Here is a 15,037-nt window from a genome sequence, read left to right as displayed (position 1 = left end):
GGATGTCATCCCCACACTTGTAGGGAGGGACAATCTTGCTCAGGTTTCTATTATCATAGTGCCTGTCTCTCTCCTTAGGGATATTGCTGCCACCAGTGGGTTCTGACCCACTTAACTCTTGCTCTCTAGCCAGAGCAAGCTTCTCCTTGGCAAGGGCAAGTTCTTCCCTCTGAATCCTCAGATTAGCTTCCCTCATTCTGGCTTCATGCTCCTTTCTCTCAGGGGAAGTCATTCCCCTGTGAGAGGAAGCATTAGAGATGCTAGAGACATGGGAGTGGATGGATTCCCTTGAAGGGGATCTGTCCCTCCTGCTTCTCTGTGTAAGCCCACTTGGGGGTCTGTATGGGGGGATCCCATGCAAACTCCCATGTAAGCTTAGGTTAGCCTGGCTAAGTCTTCCTACTTGTGTGGTACTTTGAAATTTGGGACCGCGTAGGAGGCAGGGCCCTACCCCTGTCTATCCCGGTATTTGCGAACCGCGAATGGTCAATGCGGTATGTACAAGTGCTTTGTATAACATTCTAGCTATGAATGCACTGTGTATACGTTATTATATATCACTACGTGGGTTCCATCTTAGAGCGGTGGCCATCTTATGGTTGCCCTCACATAGGCTACATATTACGAGCAAATACGGGCCTTTAGAGCACATGTGCCTTCCTTTGACTTCTCTGTGACCTGGGCAGCTTGGCTCCGCTGCCCCAGGTCATTCCGGTCCCACGAGCTCCCCGTCCTACGGCCACCTGTGATTAGCATCAGGGTTTGACACACCATAAAGCCTTTTCATCCCACACGAGCCTCCAGCTAATCTCTTTCACACCTGACTGTTCCTGCTTTATGGCTTGTTTTCCAAACAGGAGATGCTCGTGTTTATTGGGGCCTATCGATATCTGATGTGGGATCTGAGCCTTGCTGGGTAAATAATTGTGGGCTGGTTGAACAGGAATGTGGGATGGTCATCATGACTCTGCCTTTTCGTTTGTAATGTATACATTTATATGGCCATATCGTAAACCAAGGAATGTGTGCCTGAAGCATGATATTTTGTATTTAAGGAGAAGCCCGTTTCTGTAACTTTAAGCAGTCTCCTGAGAACATACACGCTGTTGTACTTCTAGGATACCTGTAATTGGTCTGCAGCCAATAAACTGATCTTTGACTTCACCCAGAAGACTCTGTGTTTCTGTAGGTCTGAAACAGGAAGAACCCGAAGTCATAGGGTGTGTTCCCCTGCACCGCTGGGCTTAAAACTCCCAGTACTTCAGTTGGCGCCCAATGTGGGGCGATTTCAGCGGTACCGGTCCAAGCCAGAGGTTCGTGAGGGGCTTCGTGTGGAAATTCTGGAGGAAGACCGCCACTTCATTGACCCCTGCATGTCGACATGGTCCGAAAGTCTTTTCTGCGAGGTTCTCCGCGTCCCGACGGCTACGAAGGACTGCTGCCCTGATTAATCGCCCTGTTTTGGACCCTTGACGATTTTGGTAGAGCGAAACAATCGAGAGAGTCTTCTGGTGACGCCATTGATCATCGATATTCAGTTAAGTATAAGTGGAGCGTCTCCCAGTTTTGTTTGGTATCCTTTAGGATTTTTGGTATCCTTCGGGATTATTTTGATTTGGAGTTTGCAAACGCCAAAGCCAGAGGACTCGTGTATTCACGAGACTATCGTAATCGATAATCCTTTGAAGTTTGGAACTAGACTAGTGAGCGAAGATGCCTGGTGCTAGTGTATTTGGAAGATTATTTTGTTTGGGTTGTGGAAGGGATTTCCAGTTAGAGGATTCATGTCCGGTTCCTCCAATTGGAACTCCAACTTATGAGCTTTATGTAAAACATGGCGTGGGCCCCATTGCATATAATGAAGTATGGATCCGATACACCAGAAAGGACGGTGTTTTAAAATGGCCCCAAAATGGTAGTTTCGATACAGATATCTTAGATAATTTGGAAGTGAAATTGTTTAAAAAGAAAGCCCGGCCGGCGATGTTTCATTCTTTCCGCCTATGGCGAAAGGAAGCCAAACAGAAGGAAATTAAGCTAGCGAAAAGAAATAAGAGAGAAAGAGGTATGTCAGTGATGCAAGCAGCTGTGCAATTTAAAGATAATGAGGAGGAACAAATGAATGAACAGCTACACAGACAGCGCAAACTAGGGATTGATAAATGTTACCCTGCTTTGTCATCCCTTGTGCAAGATGAGACAAAAGAGAAAGTGAAAGATTCCCTAATGTCCCATTTGCTAAGTTCGCCACCCCCATATGCGCAAAATGCCACAGCACCTCCACAGCTTGTAAATGTGCAGCCTCCAGTAAATATGCCGCAAGCCTTCCCGCAGCCGCCAGCTCCTCTTCAGCTGGCTCCTATCCCTGCAGTGCAGCCCTCTCAAGGGCCGCCAGTTTTGTTACCTGTTACCCCCGCGCTTCCTGCGACTTTGCCTAGCACGCCAGCGGCTTCCCCTGGCGCTCCTTCTTACACTACCCAGGTACCTGTATCTGAATCCATTTTTCTTCCCTCTGTCTATCCCCCTGTTTTCGCCTCAACTTCTCCTTCAGCACGACAACGACTAGCTAATGTAGTTACTAGTTTAATGTCGCCTCTCTTTGGATCATCTAGTACGACTCCTGGTTTACAGCGTAAGCAATTGCGCAGTCAGCTGCCTGGTCCCGACGAGAAAGAGGTGTTAGATCATCTGGCGCGTAGGTGGATTGGTTTCCCTTCACTCTATGATGTGGAATCAGTTGTTAACGTTTTTCACCAATGGGATGCCCCAAAACAGAGGTATGTCTTCGATAAGATGTGTGAATTCCTCTGTGAGGAATTGGAGGATAATGGTGCAAACCCAAACCCACAGGAATTGTGTCGAGTGCGATTTGATTTTGAAACAGGTATAATTGTGGGCCCCAATGTAGATAAAGCAGTTGCGACTTTACTGTCCCTCAGAAATGGGGATTGTCAGCAATCATTGTTCGAACAGGAACTCCCTGTGGGGAAAAAGGTAAAAGCGTGCCAATATCCGATGCGTGAGGTTTCCCCAGTTTGGAGACCTGCTGATCCAAATGCTAATCCACCTGTCCTAGCACATTTTCAGCGTGTTTGGGTGCATGTCCCATGGAAGCGATCTGAGGTGTTAGCACTTAAGCAGACATAGCCTGACCCCCGTAAAAACCCTACAGGATATTATAAGGAGTTATCCCAAACTGCAGAATCGTGTGTTATGAATCTGGCTGAAATAGATATGTTATTCGGGAATGTTGTTCCACAGCCTTTATGGGGATCCATCCGTAATACGGATCATGCTGCAGAGCTAGGGGGTACATGGGCTAATATCGTTGCTGCAGATGCTAGACAAGTTGGTGGAGCAAAGCCTGACCCTTTAGTAGCAGACCTCCCTGGTAGAATTATCACATACATGAAAACTATAATGCCCGCGATGCGCGTAAATTGGGATAAACTATCCGCATGTAAGCAGAAGAAAGATGAGACAGTGTCCGATTTCTTTACCAGGTTTGAAGAAACGTTTATCGACCACAGTGGTCAAGACATGAGCACTGAAGGTGGCCAACGGTTATTCGTTGATAAATTTGTGCAGAATCTACTTCCCGAGTTGTGTAAGAAATTAAAAGACTCAGAAAGTTCCTGGGCTGTTTCCTCTTCAGCGCAAATACTGGCTACTGCACAGTATTATGAGAATAGAGACAAAGATGAGAAGGATAGAACAGATAAGAAAACGAAAGAACTGAAAACAAAGGTCCTTTTACAGCAGGCCTATCCACCACGTGGAGGACAGAATAATTATAGGCAAACACAAGGTATCTATCAGCAACCCCAACGGTTTCAGAATAATCAGCAAATGAATGGGTATTATCAACCACGAATCCCTGTAGGTCCCAATCAATGTTCATATTGCAAAGAGGAAGGTCATTTTAAAAATAGTTGCCCTAAATTAATGCAGCGTAACAGTAATGCGTATGGCGCAAGAGGTAGAGGTGGTCAGCAAGCTCCTAGAGGCAGAGGGCGTGGAAATGTTCCCCAGAACGCGCGTCCTCTTCCGCCTCAAAATACCATAAATAGCTTTGATCAGCAAGCCAATGCAACTGGTAATACAGCTCAGTACTATAATAATGATTATTATGCAGAAGACGACAATGTAGAAGATAATGATTACTAGGACAGCCGTAGACAGAGAGAGGGAGTTGTTTCAGTGCCAGTGGATCAGAGCGGACCCTATGTTAAAGTAACTACAGCAAATGTAACGGAGCCCTTTCTGCTGGATACTGGTGCTGCAAAGAGTTCAATCATGCATTCGAAACTCCCTGGCGCACCTTTGTCTGGCGAAATGAATGTTTCAGTAGGTTTTTCTGGCGCCCCAGTTAGGAACCCGATTTCTAGTCCTATGTCACTTTCTGTTGAACCTTGCGAGTTAAAAGCACCCCTCATCCTAACGACAGGTTTTGGTGAAAATTTGTTAGGCTTAGATTTGCTAAAAAGATTGCATGCAACACTATATTGTTCTCCCTCAGGAGTACAACTTACATTAGGTAAGAAAGTGATTTCCCCAATTTATTTGTCTAAAAATGCAATGCCACCTGAATTGTCATCCCTTCCGGATGGCCTTTGGGCTACTGGTCCCAATGATGTGGGTCTTTTGGAAATACCGCCATACGTGGTCACTTTAAAAGCCAATGTCAGATTGCCATGTATTCCCCAGTACAAGATCTCCAATGAAGGTCAGAAAGCATTGTTAGCAATTGTCAGTGATTTGATTAAAAAGGGTGTAATTGAAGAGAAAAGAGGCAATGTTTGTAATAGTCCTATTTTACCTGTCTTAAAACGAACGGACCCTTCACAGCCACCTGTTTACAGATTTGTGATTGATCTTAGAGAGGTTAATAAGATTGTTGTGCCACAGTTTCCAGTTGTCCCTGATATAACTGCCTTGTTAACCATGATTCCAGCCTCCGCTGCATGGTTCTCAGTGGTCGATCTAAAGAATGCTTTCTTTAGCATCCCAATTGCAGAGGAGAGCAGAGACATTTTTGGCTTCAGTTTAGGAGGTCGCAGCTTCCGCTTTAAACGCGCTCCACAGGGCTACTGTGAAAGTCCATCAATATACAGTCAGGCTTTAAAAGCGCAGCTTGATGCACTTGTTTTACCTAGTGGCGCTATCCTTATTCAGTACGTTGACGATTTACTAATCGCCGCGGATACTGAAAAGATTTGCAAAGAAGCTACATTGTCATTGTTGCGTCATTTGTCTGCCTTTCATCACAAAGTGTCTCTCTCAAAGCTGCAATAGTGTCAACAAGAAGTGACCTACTTAGGTCATCTCTTATCGAAGGAGGGAAGGAAACTGACCCCAGGAAGAATTCAAGCCATTGCACAGTTGAGCGTGCCTAGAACACAGAGAGAAGTGCGTGCTTTCTTGGGCATTACTTCATACTGTAGGCATTGGATTCCCAATTTTTCCTTGCTGGCAAAACCTTTGTTAGCATTAACATGTAAAGACACACCAAATCCTATCCCATGGTCTAAAGAGTGTCAGAAAAGTTTTTGGGAATTGCGTAATGCATTGTGTTCAGCTCCTGTGTTGGGTACCCCTGACTACAGCAAGCCTTTTACATTGTATGTTCATGAAAAAGATGGTTGCGCATTATCAGTGTTAACACAGCCTTTTGGCGACAGACCGCGTCCATGCGCATATTTTTCGTCAACCTTGGACTAGGGGTGGGCGGAATTTGCGTAATCGCGTTACGCAAATCTCCGCGAAACGGTAAAAAAATCTCCGCGAACATGCAGAAATTCCGCGAACACGCGGAATTGCTTGTTCGCGATACTTTTTTCCTGTTCGCGATCGCTGTTTGCGTGCTCGGGGTGAAATATCTCGCGAACACGCATATTGAGAACGCGAACAAGCAAAAATTTCGCGAAGTTGCGGAACGTAGATTTTTTTTGCAATTTCGCTTTCTCCGCGGGACGCGAAATTACCCAAATTTCGCAAATTCCGCGAACGGAACGGCATTTACCGCCCAGGCCTACCTTGGACCCAGTAGCGAGGGCATTGCCAAGTTGTCTGAGAGCTACAGCCGCCGCAGCTATGTCTATTCGACAGTCTGCTGGCCTAGTAATGGATAACACATTGATTGTTATGGTTCCACATGCTGTGGACACATTGTTAAACAGGACCAAGACACAACACTTAACTAGTGCGCGATTATCTGGATATGAGCTGACACTGTTAGAAAATCATATACACATAAAGAGATGCAACACGTTGAATCCAGCTACACTATTACCAATTCCAGCAGACCTAGATGAGATTGAGCAACATGATTGTTTGTTCAGAACAGAAGAAGAGACGAAAGGAAGAGTAGATCTTAAAGATACTCCCCTGACTGAGTGTGATGGTACCTTATGGGTGGATGGTTCGTGTTTCAAGCTTCCAAACGGTGATACGACTGCTGCATATGCTATCACGACTTTGCACACGATTGTTGAAACTGCACGTGTGCCACAAAATTCGGCTCAAGCAGCAGAATTGATTGCCCTTACGAGAGCATGCGTGTTGTCTGAAGGAATGAAAGTGAACATATATACGGATAGCCAGTACGCCTTTGGTGTGGCGCACAGTTTTGGGCGATTGTGGAAAGAACGTGGGTTCCTGACTTCGCATGGAGCTAAAATTCAGAATGGCAAGTTGGTGAATGATCTCCTTGAGTCGCTGACCCTACCGTTACAAGTTGCGATTATGAAATGCAGTGCGCACAAGAAAATCACTGATGATGTTGGTCGTGGTAATGCGTTTGCTGATGAAGTCGCGAAAGAAACAGCAAAAGATGTGAAGACTCGAATGTATGTTGCAGGCCCTGCAAGATGGATTGGTGATGTTGGAATGTGTGAAAACACGATAGAGAGTGTAAAGTCCCTTCAAGCTGAAGCCACAGAGAAAGAGTTGAGCAAGTGGAGAGAAAGTATGGGTAAGTTGGATGAGAATGGTTGTTGGATTGATCTGTCAGAACATAGGCGATGGTTGTTACCTGATGCATATGTGCTTCCAGTGGTTACTATGGCACATGGAATGGCACATATCAGTATGAAAGGAATCTGTAAGTTGTTGGCTCCAGTATGGCAGAATGCTGGAATTCCCAAGTGTGCAGAGAATGTGGTCAAGAATTGTATGGTATGCTTGAAATACAACCTTGGTAGGGGACCCCCAACTCCAGCTGGTCATTTTGCGCCTCCATCATATCCATTTGAAGTTCTGCAGTTAGATTTTATCCACATGGAAAGGTGCAACAACCTGAAATATGTATTGGTGGTTGTCTGCGCTTTTTCAAAATGGATAGAGGCCTATCCCCTAAAAGACAACACTGCTCTATCCACAGCCAAAGCCCTTGTGAAGGAATTTTTCCCTAGGTTTGGAATGCCAAGAATGGTGTGGAGTGATAATGGGAGTGAATTTGTGGGCCAAGTGATGAAGAATGTGTGTGAGGGATTAGGGATCAAGCAGAAGTTCCATGCTGCAAATCACCCCCAATCAGCTGGATTAGTAGAGCGCTACAATGGCGCTCTAAAACTCAAGCTGGCCAAAATCCAGGCGAGCTCCGGTCTTAAATGGCCTGACGCTCTGCCTCTAGCACTCCTGTCCACCAGAATGACCGTACACTCACGAGTGGGACTTAGCCCATACGAGGTGGTTTTTGGCCGCCCGGCCAATGTATGGGGTGTGCCAAGACGGACGAAATTCAGCGAAATCGAACATCCAGTACTGCTTGATTACTTGTACTAATTGACGGCTAAATTGCGTGTTTTACACCAACAGGTGCACGATACTCTTCCCCAGGCCTCTGAAGCTCCAGGACACCCTATGGACCCTGGCACATGGGTGCTCATCAAGAATTTCCAGCGCAAAAGCAACGATGAGCCCCGTTCGATTGGCCCTCATCTCGTACTTCTGTCTACAAGATCAGCTGTTTGAGTAAAGGGGAAAAAGAACTGGATCCACGGCGCCCACATCAAAAGGATCCCTTTGCCTCTGCCGTATGACCAGTGGGTCCAGGAGGGTATCGCTGACTCTGAAACAGACACTGTACCTCGTTTCGTGCCGTTCAGTGATGCACGCGTAAGAGGCACAGCTTCAGCACAGGAAAGTGACGATATTTTACAAGAAGCCGTGCCACCGTCAACTCGATTGGACACCACAGAGCCTGAACTCTTGTTTCAAGATCAGACAGTACCTGGCCGTTTTCACTATAACTTAAGACCAAGGCCTATGGACAAATAAATATTCTTTCCTTTTCCTTTTTGTTTTTTGATATCATAACTCTCCCATCTGAAGGACTTTCTTGATTTTTGTTTTTCGAACCACCATCCGGGTTCAGCCGCAGGGTCGCGGTGCCAAGACTTTGGGGTACAGGCCGAAGACGTTAGGTCAACGGTTCTGGTTGGTCTAGGGCGTTCCCTGGACTGACAGGCGTACCCCTTAGCAGAAGAAACTCACCCGCCGCGAGCGGCACGATTAGAGGATGGAGTTTTTCAAGATGGAGAGACCCGCTGAGGAAATGAACTTTAAAGCAAGAATGTGTAGAATAATGAAGAGCAAACGTTTTGTATTTTTATGTTTGTTTATATTAAGTAGTATGGTAGTGTTTACTGTAGGATTTGTATTCTTCTCCTCCCAAGAGCCCATTGCAACCACTGAACAGCCTATACCTCCTCCTACTGTCTCCTCACACTCTTTTCACCCTCTGCCTGAACATGAACAAGCTAGACGGTCTGAATTTGTTAACAACTCGTTTATTCAGCTCCTGCACCAGCACCAACTAGTCATGAATACAACCAATTGCTGGGTGTGTGGTTTAATGCCACATACCATTAATAAGGGTATTCCGTATCTAGTGCTGCCGTTTAGTTACAATGGATCGTCATGGGCATTCCAGACCATGTTTCTCTTTGCATTAGACGCCTTCTCCCCGCGACAACCGCGTTCCATCAGACCTAGCACAAATAATAAAGCTTTAATGAAAGGAGTTGCCGATATGAGCAGAGATATCGACGCATACTCATCTATTCCCAAAGAAGAATTGAGAGCTTATGTAGGGTGGAACGCGACAGGGTATAGTATTAGTCTGGGTGAAAGACAGCGAAAAATCTCATCCCCAATTTGGGTCGTACCCCACATAGGTCGGTTCTGTTTGCAAGGTAATGGTCAGAATCCAAGAGCTCAACTGGGGAGAAGCGACTGTACTGAAACGTACGCTTTTCCATCGCAGTTTTCCCCTGCATTTTTGGCTGCCAAGGGTACATATTTTGTCTGCAGTGACCGAGCATATACATGGTTGCCCCCTGATTTCTCGGGCACATGTTATATTGCAAATTTGCTACTGCCAACATTCACTGCTGCCTCCGACTATCACAAGACCAGAGTTGTGAGAGGCGTGATTAGTAAGGAGGATACTGCCGGTCAGGAAGCGGGAGACTTCTTTTTGGGTTTCCTGCCGTTTTGGGGACCTATGGTCAATAGTAGGAACCTGAGACAACTGACTCGTGTGGTTGAATCCACTGTTAATGTTACGGCTGGTGCCCTTGGTAATTTAACAGCTGAGCTCCAAGCGGATCGCCTCATGACTTTGCAGAACCGTATGGAAAATTCTGATGGTCATTGGAATGATCTTAGCCATCCTTTTCCTGTTCTGTCTGTGCATACAGTGTGCTCCTGCGATATGTGGCCTCTGTGCTACATTATGTGTAAGGAAACCTGTATCGAGGGACGAGCTAAGTAATAGGATGATGCTACAGCAACATCTCCATGACTTCGTGAATATTGACCTAGACTCGGATTGATGTGAGCATAGTTATTGCCTATGTAAGGGCAAAAGGAGGGTCTGTGGTACTTTGAAATTTGGGACCGCGTAGGAGGCAGGGCCCTACCCCTGTCTATCCCGGTATTAGCGAACCGCGAATGGTCAATGCGGTATGTACAAGTGCTTTGTATAACGTTCTAGCTATGAATGCACTGTGTATACGTTATTATACATCACTACGTGGGTTCCATCTTAGAGCGGTGGCCATCTTATGGTTACCCTCACATAGGCTACATATTACGAGCAAATACGGGCCTTTAGAGCACATGTGCCTTCCTTTGACTTCTCTGTGACCTGGGCAGCTTGGCTCCGCTGCCCCAGGTCAGTCCGGTCCCACGAGCTCCCCGTCCTACGGCCACCTGTGATTAGCATCAGGGTTTGACACACCATAAAGCCTTTTCATCCCACACGAGCCTCCAGCTAATCTCTTTCACACCTGACTGTTCCTGCTTTATGGCTTGTTTTCCAAACAGGAGATGCTCGTGTTTATTGGGGCCTATCGATATCTGATGTGGGATCTGAGCCTTGCTGGGTAAATAATTGTGGGCTGGCTTAACTGGAATGTGGGATGGTCATCATGACTCTGCCTTTTCGTTTGTAATGTATACATTTATATGGCCATATCGTAAACCAAGGAATGTGTGCCTGAAGCATGATATTTTGTATTTAAGGAGAAGCCCGTTTCTGTAACTTTAAGCTGTCTCCTGAGAACATACACGCTGTTGTACTTCTAGGATACCTGTAATTGGTCTGCAGCCAATAAACTGATCTTTGACTTCACCCAGAAGACTCTGTGTTTCTGTAGGTCTGAAACAGGAAGAACCCGAAGTCATAGGGTGTGTTCCCCTGCACCGCTGGGCTTAAAACTCCCAGTACTTCACTTGGCTCTGGCTGTCTACCTCTTCATCTGAAGTCTCATCTGACTCATCTGTGGTGGGTAGACCCTCCTTTGTACCTAGGGTACTGGCCTGTGAGGCCCTAAGAGTATCATACTCCTCTAGGAGTTGTACTAGCTGAAGGAGGGTAGGGTTTGCACCCTGTTTTAACTTTCTGGAGGTACACAATTGTCTCATCTCCTGAAAAGTTAGGGTATCATATCTAGAGGGGGTCTTCTTCAGACCTACCCCTCCTGAGAGAGCATCTACTTGATCTCCTCCCAGAGACATGATCTAGTGAGGGTGTGATGTGTGCACCTACCTACACTAGTTGTTTCTACTAAACCTCTCTGGTAGTTGTAGTCAGGGTGTGTTACTCCCTTCAACCTACAACCACTAAGTCCAGTAGGACTTAAGTATTATAATCTATGTTATATGTACCTAAACAATATCTGTGTGATCTTTCAATTTAGTATCTCAAGATTACAATGGTATTACAACAGCAAGCTCAGATCCCAACCGCTGCTCACCAATGTGAGAAGTTGGCCTGATGTATGATGTCACTAGTTCTAGTGTACACCTTATATCAGTCCAAACAACCCTTATGGTGATTGGTTGTAAACTCAACCTTATAGACCAGCTATCCTAGTGGTAGCATGGACAAGAGCAGTCTTAGGCTAAACTCTGAATGGCATGTGAAGCCAGCTGTGATACCATCTATAATCCCTTGAATTCCAAATGAAAGGACACCACAACAGATATATATATAAAATAAAGTGTATTTATTCTAGTCAAACCCTCAGCACTCTTTATGAGATTAGAGGTAAGTACAACACAGTCTTATTTAAGCATACATTAAGTCACACAGGTAAGTAATACAGTTAGGCCCTAGGGGCCACGCAAACCATATACTAAAGAAGTGGTATAAGGACCACTGCCACGGAAATAGGATAGGCCTAGGCCTAGGGAATCGCTGGGGCTACACTACACTAGCAACAGTTAGGAAGTGGGAGGCCCACGGGATTCAGGTGCAGAGTGGAAACACTCACGCGTAATGCGTAAAAGTCGATGGAATTACTAGCAGTTAGAAATTAACAGTTTAAGGACACTTCTGAAGCAGCTAGAGAGTCGAGACTCGGAAACTAGACCCTAGGATAGTCACTACCCTTGTGAGCACCGAAGTACCCAAGTTACCTAGCCCACGGGCTGCGGGTGCATAGGTGTGAACTTGCGTCGGGTTTCGTCGTGGACTTCTATGGATGCCTGAAGGAAAGTTGCTGACAGGCAGTCAGTGAAGAGTGTCCGGTGGATCCGAAGGCTGGGATCAAGAAGAGAGGAGACCTGCAAGCAGAAGGGACAGAGTCAAGGTCACTAGCCAGTGACCACGTGGAACCAGGAAGGAACCAGGCGATGTCGTGAAGATTGCAGGTGAAGGTGAAGCTTGTCGCTGCAGCCACGGGTACCAGGAGACGTCGAGGACGACCAGGACCAGGAGGCGAGCTGTCCCACGAAGGCTCTTGCTGTTGGCGGCGTCGAAGTCGAACTAGGACTCACCAAGCCTTGGCAAGCGGAACCCACGAAGAACGGAGGACTTGCTTCTGTGCAGACCAGGAAGGTCTGGGGTGCTTCTCTTTTGCAAGGAAGCGGGAGCCAGTCTGGAGGAGCCAAACCAGCAGTGAAGGTTTCAGGGTGCGTCGTCACAAAGGCTACTAGCCAACGAGCAAGCAACCGGACAGGCAGGACTCGTGGAGTGTGGGGGGCTGATCTTCGGTGCAGATGGTGCTTGGGGTTGGGGCTTCTCAATCCCCGGTGCACAACTTCGAGGGTGCCTCAGAAGCTGCGCTGGAAGATACTAGCCACTTTTCCCAGGTAGCCGGTCCCACGTCTCTCGTCGCCTCCACGGATCTCAGCTCAGCTGTGGATGTGGATTAGGGTCGGAGAAGTCTGGAAGTCAAGGCTCTGGTCGGGCTCTGCAGTCGGTCCCTCGTAGAACTTCAGCAAAGCAAAGGGTAGTCTCTTGATGGTGCCTGTTTGCACAGGGTAGCCACTCCTTGGCCAAAAGGGAGATTCTTCAGTCTTCTTCTTTCGTCGAATGTCGAAGGTCCAGAGTTTCTGTTCAAGTTGCAGGTTCAGGATAATCTAATCTCCTGGGGCCCAGCTACCACTCTTATACTAATCTGGGGGGCTGGGTTGCCTGCTAGGTCACGCCTTATGGGTGGGACCTGGGAGGGGGGTGGTTACACCCCCTTCCCTTTGTCCAGTTTCGCGCCAGGACTGGGGCTGGAGTGCCCCAGCACCGGTTTGAACTGGACTATGCACGGGACACCTTGTGTGCCCCAGGCATGTCTCATTCTTTTCATCCCTCCCTGCCCCAATACACTAAGGCCTGTCTGGGGTGGTGCTCGCACCTCCCAAGGCAGGAAACCTATTGTCCAAGCCTCCCTTGCCAGGATCACTCCCAGCAGCAGGAGGTCAGACTCGTGTCTGTGGCAGCAGCATCCATTTTGTGATGCTGGGGCTCTAGTTAACCTTAACCGGGTAAGTAGGTTACAACATGTCTTCTCCCTCTAGAAGGGAGGGATAATATCCTCATCCCCAGAAATGGGATGGGGGTATTATTCCAAAGTGTTAGACACCTTACACGACATGTTTTGATAAAGCCAAACCATAGATACCATAACCGTTTAAGATTATAAGGCACTTTAAGAGTATATGGTAGGCTATATCATAGAACAGCTATAAGGACATGGTTCCGAAAGCTGCAGACAGGCTCAGCTCATGCTAGAGCACCATCTCACATGTTACCAAGCACTCTGCCCCCAGGATTGTTAAGGCCTGCCATAGGAGTGGCTGATAGGTACACATGTGTCTATATGTAAGTTAGGTATAGGAATACTACACCTAAGCAAGGAGTGATTACACGACCTTGCCCCAGCTGAGTGATCAGCCAGTTTTGTCATAATGGAAGGCCAGGCCAGGGGTGGCATAATACATGCTGCAGCCCCTGGCAGGCCTAGGGTACACATATGCCCTGGGTACCTAAGGTACACTGTACAGGGGCCAATAAGGTGATCCTATCCAAATGGGTTATGCACCTAAAGTACATAGTATCAATTTAGAGAGAGAACAGCAGGGCTGGTGGTCTGATTAGCAGGCCCACAGCCACATCTAAGTCGAAAACCAGTAAAGCAAAAGCAAAAAGTGGGGGTGAACATAGAAAGCAGACCCTACTCTCCTACAAACTAGACACTTGGATAGTCAATACCCTTGTGAGCACCAGAGTACTCAAGTTACCTAGCCCACGGGCTGCGGGTGCATAGGTGTGAACTTGCGTCGGATTTCGTTGTCGACTCCTATGGATGCCTGAAGAAAAGAGGCTGACAGGCAGCCAGTGAAGAGTGTCCGGTGGATTCCAAGGATGGAATCATGAAGGAGGATACCTGCAAGCAGAGGGGACAGAGTCTAGGTCACCAGCCAGGAGCCAGGAAGGAACCAGGAAGGAACCAGGCGATGTCGTGAAGATGCAGGTGAAGAGGTGAAGCTTGTCGCAGCAGCCACGGGTACCAGGAGGCGTCGAGGACAACCAGAACCAGGAGGCGAGCTGTCCCACGAGGGCTCTTGCTGTCGGCGGTGTCGATGTCGAGTTTGGACACAACAAGCCTTGGCAAGCGCAACCCACGCAGAATGAAGGATTCGCTTCTGTTGCAGACCAGGAAGGCCTGAGGTGCTTCTCTTTCACAGGGAGGCAAGGGCCAGTCTGGAGGAGCCAAACCAGCAGTGGAAAGTCAAAGGTTCATCGTCACAGAGGTCACTAGCCAACGGGCAAGCAACCGGACAGACGCGTCGAGCAGGAAAATGCAGAAGGGCCCCACGCAGAACTCGTGGAGTGTGGAGGGCTGATCTTCGGTGCAGATGGTGCTCGGGGTTGGGGCTTCTCAATCTCCAGAGCACAACTTCGAGGATGCCTCAGAAGCTGCGCTGGAAGCAAGTAGCCAATTTTCCCAGGTAGCCGGTCCCACGTCTCTCGTCGCCTCCACGGATCTCAGCTTTGCTGTGGATGTGGATCAGGGTCGGAGAAGTCTGGAAGTCAAGGCGCTGGTCGGGCTCCGCAGTCGGTTCCTCGTAGAACTTCGGGCAAAGCAAACGGCAGGTCGCTTGATGGTGCCTGTTTGCACAGGGTGGCCACTCCTTGGCCACAAGGGAGATTCTTCAGTCTTCTTCCATAGTCGAATGTCGAAGGTCCAGAGTTTCTGTTCAAGTTTCAGTTATCAGGATAATCCAAAGTCCTAGGGACTCAGCTCCC

This window comes from Triturus cristatus, chromosome 1_1, assembly GCF_964204655.1.
Source record: "Triturus cristatus chromosome 1_1, aTriCri1.1, whole genome shotgun sequence".
Lineage (NCBI taxonomy): Eukaryota > Metazoa > Chordata > Amphibia > Caudata > Salamandridae > Triturus > Triturus cristatus.
Note: the sequence above shows the minus strand (reverse complement) of the source record.